Below are 13,105 nucleotides of genomic sequence, written 5' to 3'. Positions count from 1 at the left end.
AGAAGTCTTCCCACTTCTTTGGGATCCAGCTGGCTCTTGTATCTTCACTCAAGACACCAGACAACTCAGTAGTCTTATATAAAAGATCTACTTTATTCTACTATATACAGCTCCAAAACTATCCAACACAACTCCAACACAACAATACTCCTCACTACTACTACCCACTGCTACTACCCAACTGCTACCCACACAATACATTAGGAATCATAGCCATTATTATAGTCCTTGGATCATACCACCCACTCTTGTCAGTATCCACCCAGTGGGCGTGTACATCCATTCTCATTGGTTCTCTTGTTTCTACCCAGAATTAATGATTTCATCATCTCAGCCTTGACCACTTAACAATTCTCAGGTGTGTTCTATTATCCACTTTGCACTTCTGTCCTTGGCATTCAGGACTTGTTAATTCCATTACCTTCTACACCTGTGTGGCTCTTAATTTGCTTCTGCTGAGTCACCCTGACTCTCACATACAAGTTTTATTTCAATCACTGTATATCCCATGTTGCTTTTTCCTTAACAATCCCCTCCGAAATAAAATATTGTATGTGGCTTACAATGTCATTCCAACCATTTGTGTCAACCTTTCATGTTTTTCTACTGTTAGAGCTTTTGTAAACAAATCTGCAATGTTATTTTGTGTTTCTATGTATCTCAATTCTATTTCTCCTTTTTGAACCATGTCTCTCACATTTTGGTATCTTACACCCACATATTTGGTTCTGTTTTTCAAACTTTCTGTTTCAGCCATCGCTATACATGATTGCGAATCTTCTTGAATTTCTACAGGTACTCTGAAATTTTCGTTCAAGTCATTTAACAGTTGTTCAAGCCATTGTACCTCGTTCACAATTTCGTTCAAAGCTGCAAATTCTGCTTCAGATGTGCTTAATGCTACGTTTGTTTGTTTTCTGCTTCTCCATACTATGGGACTTTCACTATACTTGATGATCATTCCTGTCACTGACTTCTTGTCTCCTGATTCTGATGCAAACGAACTGTCTACAAAACAATCTAAATCTGCATTGCTGCTTCTGATGATTAGCTTTTTGTCTATAGTCCCTTTCAAATATCTTAATAAATGTTTCACAGCTGTCCAATCCTCAACCTTAGGATCACAAAGTCTTCTAGATAAAATGTTAACGGCATACGAAATGTCTGGCCTAGTGTGGCAAGAAATGAATTGTAAAGATCCTATGATGCTCCTGAAAAAGGTCTTGTCCTCAAAATCTCTGGTTGTTGGCTCAGATACGAAACCAGTTGTCATTGGAGCTTTAACTATTTTAGCATTCTGTAGACCACACTTTTCAATCAAGTTTTCTATCTTCTTTCTCTGACTTAACAAACAATGTCCTTCTTGTGTCCATTCAACATTAATGCCTAAATAAGACTTCAACAAACCTAGGTCTTTTAAAACAAATTTTTCTGACAATTCTCTCTTCACTGACTCAATGTCCTGTTTTGACTTTGCTGCCACGCACAAGTCATCCACATAAATCACTAGCACTATATCTCCTTTTGTATAAACACAAACATCTGCCACGCTTCTTTTGTATCCTAGCTTAACCAGCTCATCATTAATGCACAAATTCCATGCTCTGGCACTCTGTTTTAAATCATACAATGCCTTCTTCAATCTATAAACCTTCTGACTTCCATTCTCTTCAAAACCTTGTGGCTGTTCCATAAAAGTTTCTTCATCCAAATTTGCATTTAAATAAGCTGTTTCAAAATCAAAATGTTCTACAACTAAATTCCTCCTTGCTGCTACAGCTAACACCATTCTCAAACTTTCTGGCTTTGCTGTTGGAGAGTAAGTCTTATCAAAATTCTCATACTGCTGTTGTGCAAAACCCTTAGCTACCAATCTTGCTTTGTACTTAATGCTTCCATCAGGCATTTCCTTTCTCTTATACACCCATTTACAACCAATCACTTTCTTATCTCTGGGTCTATCCACAACTTCAAACACATTTTTGTTCACCAAGCAACTAAATTCACTATCCATTGCTTCACACCACCTTTCCTGTTCTTCCCTAGAAAAGGTTTCCAACTCTTCAAAACTCTCAGGCTCTTCTATAACTGTACAAGCTCTTGCCTGTGTCACAACAAACCTATCTGGTGACTTTCTAACTCTGTGACTACGCCTGGGTATGAATTCTGTCGTTCTGCCTCTCTCTTCATCACTGTCTGCACTAGAAGATGCTGTCTTTCTGCTAAATCTCTTGTCTTCTGTCATCCTAGTGGTTACTGGTCTTGTTTGTGTCTCCCCATCTGAGGTACTACCACTACTGCTAGTAGAGGCTTCTGGCTTGACTGAAACCCCTCCGTTTCCTGAAGTTGGTTCAGTCTGGGCTTCTTGCTCACTTGAGCTACCTAATCTCAAGAACACTTCCTTATTGGCATGCAGCTTGTCCCAGCCAGCATGTCTCTCAAAATTTGCAGACCTGGAGTACTATACTTCTCTGCCTCCTAAATGAAATTTGTAACTGTTCCCTGAGTATCCTAGGAACATAAGCCTTTTGCTTTTTGGTTCTCCTTTTCTCCTAAAACAAGCAGGTATGTACACATGTGCATATTGTCCAAAAACTCTTAAATATTTAAAGTTTGGCACTCTCCCATACAAGACCCTGTAGGGAATGTCTTCAATCTCTGAATGAAACAATCTATTACTTATATGTATGGCAGTCAGAGTAGCTTCACCCCAGAAACTGTCACCTACTCCTGCATCTGCCATCAGGCAAGCAGATATCCTTTTAATGTCTTGGATTTTCCTTTCTGCTAAACCATCCTCACTTGGACAAGCAGGGTTAGTGGTTTCATGCCTTATCCCCACCTTCTGAAACCAATTATACAGCTGGTTGTTTAAAAATTCGCCACCTCTATCTGTAACAATTGTCCCTACTTTGCTATCAAATTGTCTCTCTATCATCCTTACCCATGCTTTCAAACTTTGCCCAGCATCAGACTTATTCTTCAATATTCTTACAAAAGCATATCTTGAAAATCTATCCACAATTACTAGGAAATATTTGCTTCCTCCTAATGACAAACAGTTTGCTTGGGCTACATCAGCATGTACAAATTGAAATGGTCTTTGAGCAATTCTCTTAGATTTCTTAGCTACTGGAAAAGCTCTGACCTTCACTTGATTACAAACAGTACAGTCTAAATGATTTTTACATTCTGCCACTTTTAAATCTGGACACATGCTTATTAAATTCTTTAAACACTTAAAACTTGCATGGCCAAACTTTCTATGGAGCTCATGTATGCAGTCTTTGTGCATTGGCACATTATCAATATTGTTAGCATTCTCAACCTTGTAATTATCAACATTTTCTTCCAGGAAATAAAGCTTATCCTTTTTCAAACCTATACCACACAATTCCCCATTCAAGTTTATTTTACACAAGTTCTTTTCAAATGTGACTATGTAGTCTCTGTCTGTTAATCTGCTCACTGATAACAAGTTGTTTTCTAATTCTTTTACATGCAAAACATCATTAAAGTTTTCTTTTAGCCCTGGAATGTAAACTGTTCCCATTTGATTTACAGTACTGAGCTCATTCCCATCAGCCAAAACTACAGCATTTACATTTGCTGGCTTTCTTTCACTAATTAAGTTAATGTTATTACACATGGAGGACGAAGCTCCTGAATCTACTAGCCATTTAGAGTTTGCATTTCGTTTTTCTTTTATCATGGTGGCAAACTCATTATTGTTATTTCTATTGTCCTTCAAAAATGGTGGCTTGGATTGCTTCTGCCTCTGGTCGTGCCGTGGTTGCCATCTGCTTTCTTGCTTGCTTCTATCAGCAGCCAACTGCTTGCAGTGCCTCTGTAGATGTCCTATCTTCTTGCAGTAAAAACATCTCCGTTGCTCCCTCGAAGAAGCTGCCTGCTCCAGCCCACGCACATCAGGCTTGGCTTGCTCATTTGGCACAGTCTTAGAAGTTGCTGCGTCATTTCTCTCAGACTGTCTCCTCTGGTTTTCTTCCAGAATTCTGGCCACAATTAAGTCTCTAGTCAGCTCTGCTTCAGGTAAGTTTTGAAGGCTGTTAGTAATGTTCCCCCAAGAAGGGTCTAATGATTCAATTAATATGTAGCATTGCTGTTCTCTGCTTATTTCAACTCCTCTTAGCTCAGCCTGCACAAACAAGTCTTGCATCGTTTTCAAATGCTCTACCACACACTGGCCTTTTGCCATCTTCTGCCTATAAATTCTCTTAGACCATAGCATTTTTGCAAAGGCAGTAGAAGGAGTGTGTAGTCTCTGCAGAGTGTCCCACACATCTTTGGCGGTTTCCTTATCTCTGACATCATTAATCAAGTCTTCTTCCAGCATTAGGAAAAGACAGGCTTTGGCTTTGTTATCTTTCTCTTTTGTAGCTGCAGTTGCTGCGGCTGGCAGCCCGGCTTGAACAGTGGCCCATAAACTTTCTTTTACTAACAGAGACTGGGCATAAATCTTCCAGGTGGAGTAGTTGCTTCTATTCAATTTACTAAACTTCAAAATCTCCATTTTAATTTGTGCAGTGACTCAATTGACACAGTCCTTCTGAGTATGCACAGCTGACCCCTTTCGGGCTTAATCAAAACACAGGAGGAGTTACTCACGGAGCTTATCAGTGCAGCGCAAACAGCTTGCTCTGATCTGCATTCCACTCTCTGGAACTTTCAGCTTCTGTGGATGCTGGGTGCTGCAGTAACTGGGCCCGTAACCCTTGTCAGGGATGATGGGAGTTGTAGCTCTTCACCTCTGGCTCGAACTCACCACCTTGTTACGCACTGGCGCTGACCAGTTTTGGTCAGTGGTTAAAGCTTTGCTTCAAAAGCAGCAGAGTTACAGAGAATAGGCTGAAGACCCTGACAAACTCTCCAAGCCTTCTCACTCTTGCTTCCACAGAAGTCTTCCCACTTCTTCAGGATCCAGCTGGCTCTTGTATCTTCACCCAAGACACCAGACAACTCAGTAGTCTTATATAAAAGATCTACTTTATTCTACTATATACAGCTCCAAAACTATCCAACACAACAATACTCCTCACTGCTACTACCCAACTGCTACCCACACAATACATTAGGATTCATAGCCACTATTATAGTCCTTGGATCATACCACCCACTCTTGTCAGTATCCACCCAGTGGGCGTGTACATCCATTCTCATTGGTTCTCTTGTTTCTACCCAGAATTAATGATTTCATCATCTCAGCCTTGACCACTTAACAATTTTCAGGTGTGTTCAATTATCCACTTTGCATTTCTGTCCTTGGCATTCAGGACTTGTTAATTACATTACCTTCTACACCTGTGTGGCTCTTAATTTGCTTCTGCTGAGTCACCCTGACTCTCACATACAAGTTTTATTTCAATCACTGTATGTCCCATGTTGCTTTTTCCTTAACATACTGTTACTGAGGAGTGTAAGATAAAAGATGTAGTTGCACTCAGACCACATCCTGCTGCTTTATACAGTTTGGTGGCCACTGTGTGATAATATTGGGCTAAACCCAGAAAAAAATGAAATGCAGAGATTTAGGATAGATGACCCCTGGCTTGACAACAGTACGTGTGAAAGCAACCTAGGATACTTAGTAGACCACAAGCTGAGCATGAGTCAACAGTGTGATGCAGTAGCTAAAAAAGTAAATGTGGTTCTAGGCTGCATCAATAGAAGTAGAGTATCTAGATCAAGAGAAGTAATAGGACCACTATTCTACTTTGGTTAGACGTTACCTGGAATGTGTCCAGTTCTGGGCACCACAATTCAAGAGGGATATTGACAAACCAGAGCATGTCCTGAGGATGGTGACCAAAATGGTGAAAGGTCTGGAAACCATATCTTAGGTCAGGAGCTACTCAGGGAGCTAGGTATGTTTAGCCTGAGGGAGAGAAGGTTAAGAAGTAACATGATAGCCAGGTTTAAATATTTGAAGGAATATCATATTGAGGATGGAGCATGCTTGTTTTCTGCTGCTCCAGAGATTAGGACATGAGCAATGGATTCGAACTATAGGAAAAGAGATTCCACCTAAACACTGGGAAGAACTTCTTGACAGTAAGAGCTGATGGAAAGTGGAAGATGCTGCCTTGGAGTGTGCCACAGTATCCTTTGAAGGTTTTTAAAGAAAGGCTGGATGGCCATCTGTCAGCCACCCTTGGATTATGTCTTCCTGCATGGCAGAATGGGGCTGGATTGGGTGGCCCTTGAGGTCTCTTCCAACTCTGATTCTAGTACGCTCTTTCATCTTGATCCAGCAGAGTTTTGCATATGGGAGTGTTGCAGTGTATCTTTATGGTTGATGCCTGTGGTGGAAAATAACCCTGGCACAGACTTTAAACCTGTCTGGGGAAAGGCTCCCTGGTGCACGATGTTCTTGGCCTGCTCTCATCTCCCCAGCGACTCAAAGCACTCACTCAGCTGGAGTAATTACACGATGGGTGGCCTTGTTAGCTCATTAGAAAGCAAAAGCTTCCAGTTGCACTTTAGAGCTAATTAATATCATTTTACAGAAGGCGCATTCATGGTCGTAGGTGATTACCTTCTTGACTGAACATCGGAGCAGAACTACGTGCCTCCTAATGGGGAAACCAGACATCCCGGCCTCCCAGCAAAGTACCTCCACTGAATCACTCCTCCCTCAAATGGTAAAAAATGTTTGGACATGCATTCAATTTGCTGGAGGATAGACAGTGATAATAATACTCCCTGGGCTTCACAGTTTTATGACGCCATGTATGTGTTAATTCTTCAGATAGCAATGCCATTTCCTTTTGGGAAGACAAAATGCCTTTCTCCAGAGTTCTCCTCTCAGCTTATATCATGTGAAAAGAAGCCTTAACAGGGCAGTGCTGTGCTGCGCTTGAAGACAATTTTCCTCATTTCATAGAAACATAGAATCATAGAATTGGAGGAGACCCCAAAGGCCATCCAGTCATGCAGGAATACATAATCAAAGCATTCTTGAAAAATGGCCATCCAGACTTTGATTAAAACCTCCAAAGAAGGAGACTCCACTACTCTCTGAGGCAGTATTTGTTTATTTTTGGGGTGCCTACTCCCTAGGTTATGCCACCAAGTCTACTGTTGCTGATGGGAAAGGAGGAAGGTGTCTCGAGTCTGATCATGCTGGTCTTCCCTTCCAGATTGTAGCCTTGATGGCTACCTTCTTTTTAAAAAATCACAGAAATATCTAGAGCAGTGGTTCTCAAACTTGGGTCCTTCAGCTGTTTTGGACTTCAGCTCACCAGAAGCCCCAGCCACCTTGGCCAAGAGTCAGGGGTTTTGGGAGCTGAAATAAAAAATATTCGCAAGGCCAACATTTGGAAATCACTGATCTAGAGCATCTCTATTCCACCCTCAATACAATGCTGATCATCTTTCTTGTGCAGGAATTAATGGATTGTTACTGTTGCTAGTGTGGCATGGTGGTTTGAGTGTTGGACTAGGATTCTGGAGAGCTGAGTTCAAGTCCCTGCTTGACTGCTGAAGCCCACTAGGTGACCTTGGACATGTCACACTCTCTCAGCCTCAAATGAAGGCAAAGGAAACCCCCCTCTGAACATATCTTGCCAAGGAAGCCCCATGGTAGGTTCACCTTGGAGTTGCCATAAGTTGGAAGCAACTTGAAGGCACAGAATTATGGCAACAATTGTTGACCTGGTCCGTCAAAATGCTGAGGGTACCTTTTGGGTACAAAGGGTCCTCCATTTGCTTTGGACCTCAGCTTCCAGAAGCCCCAGCCAACTTGGCCATCAGGAATCATGGCAGCTGAAGTCTAACTCCTCTAGATGACGTGTGGTCCTCCATTTCTTTTGGACTTCAGCTCCCAGGAGCCCCAGCCAACTTGGCCAACAGTGAGGAAGTATGAGAGCTGAAGTCCAAATCATCTGGAGGACCAAAGGTTGGGAACTGTGTGCCTGTATATCGTTATAGGGATGGAATGTTGTGTTGAGTCCTCCAGAGACAAAATGGAGAGATGGCTAAGTGGTAAGTTGACATTAAAGCAACCTCATAGACTTTACAAATAACGAACTAAACAGGAATGGTCTGGCAGGGGACAGACTGAGTCTAGAAAGTAGGAAGTAGCCCATTTGTCTTCAGGAACCGGCCTCCACAACTTTCTTCATCAAACTACAGTGGGTCCTTGTTATCCGCTTGGTTTTGGTTCCAGGACCCTCTGTGGATAACAAAATCCATGGATGCGCAAGTCCCATTAAATATAATGGCATAGCAAAATGGTGTCCCTTATATAAAATGGAAAATCAAGGTTTGTTATTTGGAATTTATACTTTTTGGGAATATTTTCAAGCCATGGGTGCTTGAATCCGTGGATAAAATATCCGTGGATAAAGAGGCCCAACTGTATGTGTATGTTAAGGTGTTCCTTACATGCTTTTCACCCTTCCTTCCAATGTTAGTTAGGTTGGTTAGAGACCAGCGACAGGTTCCTTTTGGTGATGGCATTCAAAATTTCTTAGAAAGGTTGACTGGCATCACCTTTGGACATCTTTTCAAACCCAGGTGACCCTGATTTGTTTATCCTAAGCCTTTTAGAATTAAAGTTGATTCTAGTTTTACCTAGGCTTGAGGCATTGGGCTGCCCACCTGTGTCTTTATTCTTTTATGAGTGTTTATATTATTATTAATTATTATTATTATTATTATTATTATTTAAATTTAAAATTTTATTAATGCTTTAAACTCACATAAGCAAACATAAACAAACATACAAGTGTTTATATTATTTTTGTATCACTTAAGCTGCTCTGAGAATTCAGTGGGATTGGAAAGCATAGATATTTGAAATAATTGAAACAAATAAATCAGCCAGAATTGATCTTCATAAAAGATGACTGTTCCTTAGGTCTCTGACAGAGTGGCCAGGAAAGCTTCCATGCACAAGTTTTTAATGTGTGTAGGGGGAAGATATGTACATAATTTTAATCTCCATTTCATATTTTTCTTCAAGCACAGCTCGGTCTGCTCAGCTAAAATGCTGATGGACTTTTCATGCAAGATACCACATACACAACATCCATCTCAATATAGGTGCAAGTACAACGGCCGTGGAGAGCTCAGCTCTTTTACTTAAGTCATACTGCTAATGTGATCTGGACTCAGTGGTTCTCAAACTTTTGGTTTGTCACAGTTTTGGGACTTCAGCTCCCAGAAACCCCAGACAGCTTGGCGAGTGGCCAGGGATTCTGGGAACTGAAGTCTGAAACACTGGAGGAGCAAAGTTTGAGAACCAGTGAATTAGAGGGTGAAATAGTTTCTTGGCTCTCATGACATGGCGCTGCAAAAGTTTGTCATCAGTGGATGGAAGGGCTCTCTTTTTATGGGTGGAAGCTGCATCTGTGTGATTTTAAGGACCCCCCCCCGTCCCCCACACACACCTCAGCTCACTCTTTCAGCCACTGGTGGCTGGTGATGTCCATATCAATGTGGCAAGGAAACCTCTCTGGGATTTAACATGAACATTAAATGAGCCATCCAAGGTATTGAACTCTCTTCCCAAAGCAGGTTCAGCATACTGGGAAGCTCCTCGTAGAATCAGAATCCTAGAATTGGAAGGGACCCCAATGACCATTCACTCCAACCCCCTTCTGTCATTCTAGACAGAGGGCTAAACATACCCAGCTCCCTAAGCTGCTCCTCATAAGGAATAGTTTCCAAACCTTGAAGCATTTTTGTCACCCTCCTCTGGACATGCTCCAGCTTCTCAACATCCTTCTTGAATTGTGGTGCCCAGAACTGGACACAGTATTCCAGGTGAGGTCTCATCAAAGCAGAATAGAATGGCACTATTACTTCCCCTGATCTAGACACAATATTTCTACTGATGCCGTCTGGGATGACATTGGCTTTTTTTAGCTGTCACATCATACTGTTGACTCATGTTCAATTTGTGGTATACTAAGACCCCCAGATCCCTTTTGCATGTACTGCTGTCAAGCCAGGTGCATTCCATCCTATATCTGTGTATCTAATTATTTTTGGCCTAAATATAGTACCTTTCATTTCTCCATGTTAAATTTTGATTTTGTCCTTTGAGGCAATAGCTACCCCTCCAAATGTGGCATCATTTGCAAATTTGATAAGCATGTTCTCTATTCTTTCATCCAAGTCATTGATAAAGATGTTGAATAGCACTGGGTCCAGGACAGAACCGTGTGGCACCCCACTGGTCACTCCTCACCAGGATGAAGAGGAGCTATTGCTGAGCACCCTTTGAATTGGGTGTGTCAACCAACTACAAATCCACCTAACAGTAGCCTTGTCTAGTCCATAGTTTACTAGCTTTTTTTTTTTTGGCAAGGGTATTATGGGGACTTTGCTGAAGGGCTTCCTGAAATAAAAATAGGCTACATCCACAGCTTTCTCTTCATCTACCAAGCTTGTAACTCTATCAAAAAAAAAAAAAAAAAAAGAGATCAGATTAGTCTGGCATGATTTGTTTTTGAGAAACCTATGTTGACCTTTAACCTTTGGGCTAGTACCCAGATTGGATTTTCTGCCCCCATTGACATGGGAGGCACCAACCAACACTGCATTCAGTGGTCCTGATCTTCTGTGTACCATTTTTCAGTTTGCTGGAGGAGTTGTCATGAAGAGGGAGGAGAGAAATGCTCATCCAATTGTGGATGCCTAAATCTAGATCCCTTCTTTTTTCTTGTGCCTTGATGGAATTATAACCCATATCTTCAAACCTATTGCTCTCCAAATGTCTTGGACTACAACTCCTTGAATGGCAAGGGGATTCAGGGAGTTCTAATCTGTCACATTTAGAGAGTACTGGATTGTGGATAGCTGCATGATGGTATTCTTAGTGGTAACAAGGATGTGCCTTGGTTGAAGTGATCATCTATGGCTTCAATCTTGTTCATGTCTCATACAATCATAATCCCCCCCCCCCCCATAACTGGTTGGGCATTTTTATCTGAAGCAGAATGGCCATATTTAGGTTCAAGGTTGCAAAGGCAGAGTTGTTCTTGTGGAGGGTCCTTGTGTGTGATTTTATGTTGCACATGGTTAACCATAGTGTGTGAATGTGGATGGTCATGTAGGTGCATTGCCACCGTATAGACACATGGTGACTTTGGTTGTGCATTCCATTACGCTGTGTTGCAATTGGCTAACATGGTGGTGTTGCACATCTGCTGTAAACTCCCCAAACATACATTTGCACTCTCTCTTCATGATGCCAGATCCCAGGCAGCATTTTAGCATTTAATTTTACCTTCCAGTGCCTCTCTTAAGATTTGGGCACCCAAAATAGTAATTTCCCCTGCAGCCAAAATTAAGGAGATTTTAGAATTTTCACGCTGTTTTTAATACCTCTTTTTACCACCCCCAGCTCCCTAAAATGGCTTCCGTTGCAGACCTGCCACTCTGCCATGCCATCTCCAGCTCCGCCTGCTTCACCTTTCTCCCTCCAAACCACTTGGGAGATGCTTTCCTTTCTATTCCTGAGCCACGCGCCCACCAGGTTCCTTTTATTTTTAATGCACATTAGTCAGTTCGAAAGCTCTTGCTGGATGTGCCTGATGCCCTTCACCTCCAACCCACAGCTTCTTCGGAGAGCTAGCTTGAGGTATGCTTGTTCCGCCTCCTCCATCTCCATAGCAAAAGAAAGGTAGAGAATCCTCTGTCTGTATCTCTTGCATGTGTGCATAGTTTATAGTACTTTTGAATGCTAACTGAAACATGTCAGTGATCTCCTCTGACAACTTGCGGGGGAGACAGGACAGATCAGGCAAACTGTATGTGTTGAAGAGACATAGAATCATAGAGTACTTGGAAGGGACTGGAAAAGCCATGTAGTTCAACCCCCTTGTCATGCAGAAATACAAAATTAAAGCACTCCTGGAAGATGCCCATCTAACCTCTGTTTAAAGGCCTTCAAACAAGGAGGGTCCACTACTCTCTGAGGCAGTCGATTCCACGGCTGAGCAGCTCTTACAGTCAAGAAGTTCTTGGCAATGTTTAGGTGAAATCTCTTTTCTTGTAGTTTGAATCCATTACAGCCAGCATGGAGTAGTAGTTTGAATGCTGGATGATGACTGTCATGCCTCCAGAGCATCTTTGATGCTCTTGAGACATATATTTAGTTGAGATTATATTAGCTTTTCTATGTATCAGTTTAGGAGGGGAAATAGAGATCTACAGCTTTAAGGAAGACCAGGATTGTGGGAAATCCCAGGGTCTTATGCTGTCTCCCTCTAGTTAGTTTCAGTGTGTAGTAAGATTTCAGCCAAGTCAGACCTGGAGAGAGTATTTTCCTTTGACAAAAAGATAAGTCCACAAAAGGAGAAAGATCGTCCTCAGAAGAAGAAAGATAGAATCCACCAAGAAGAGAACAATGTATTTAGGAAGGACTATTGAGAGAGAAGAAATCAGTTTCATGTTTTGTGTTTATAACCAGTAAAGCTTTTGAAACTTGTGGACAAGTCTTTTGTTCTGGCTGTGATCCCGAGAGCCAGAGGCCTTACTACACCCAAAGTCCATAGTATTGCTCTTGGGACAAAACAATGACTCTTGGGACCAGGGTTCAACTCTCTGGTTGGCTATGGAAACCACTGGGAGACCTTGGGCAAGTAACACTCTCTCAGCTTCAGAGGAGGCAAAAGCAAAGCCACCTTTGAACAAATTTTACCAAAAAGACCCAGTTAAGGTCTTTTTTGCCAAAAAGACCTTAAAGTCGGAAATGACTTGAAGGCACATAACAACACAACAGCTTTGGTCCTGGTCTCTGGAGCAGCTCGCTCCATCTTCTACATGACATCCCTTCCGATTTTTAAAAATGGCTCTCATATCGTATGGTGGGAGTGAAAGAAGACCTTGCCTCGTGGCTCTCAGGGTCCAGGCAGGCTCATATGGGGAGTTATGGTTATGCTTTTAATAAACCCGTAAATCAGTTTTCCGGTCACTGTGGAAATGTTTACATCTCTGAGGTTCATTTCTGATTTATCTTCAGTTGGACAAGTTTTGCTTTTAAAAAAATTATTATTATCCTGTTCTGATTTATTGCTTTACTGGTTGCTGTTTTTTCATTTTGTGGTATTTCTTTCCTCAGCTGCCATGTGTATTT

Source organism: Sceloporus occidentalis, unplaced genomic scaffold (genome assembly GCF_023333645.1).
Source record: "Sceloporus occidentalis isolate IW3139 unplaced genomic scaffold, rSceOcc1.0.p SCAF_3, whole genome shotgun sequence".
Taxonomy (NCBI): Eukaryota; Metazoa; Chordata; class Lepidosauria; order Squamata; family Phrynosomatidae; genus Sceloporus; species Sceloporus occidentalis.
Note: the sequence above shows the minus strand (reverse complement) of the source record.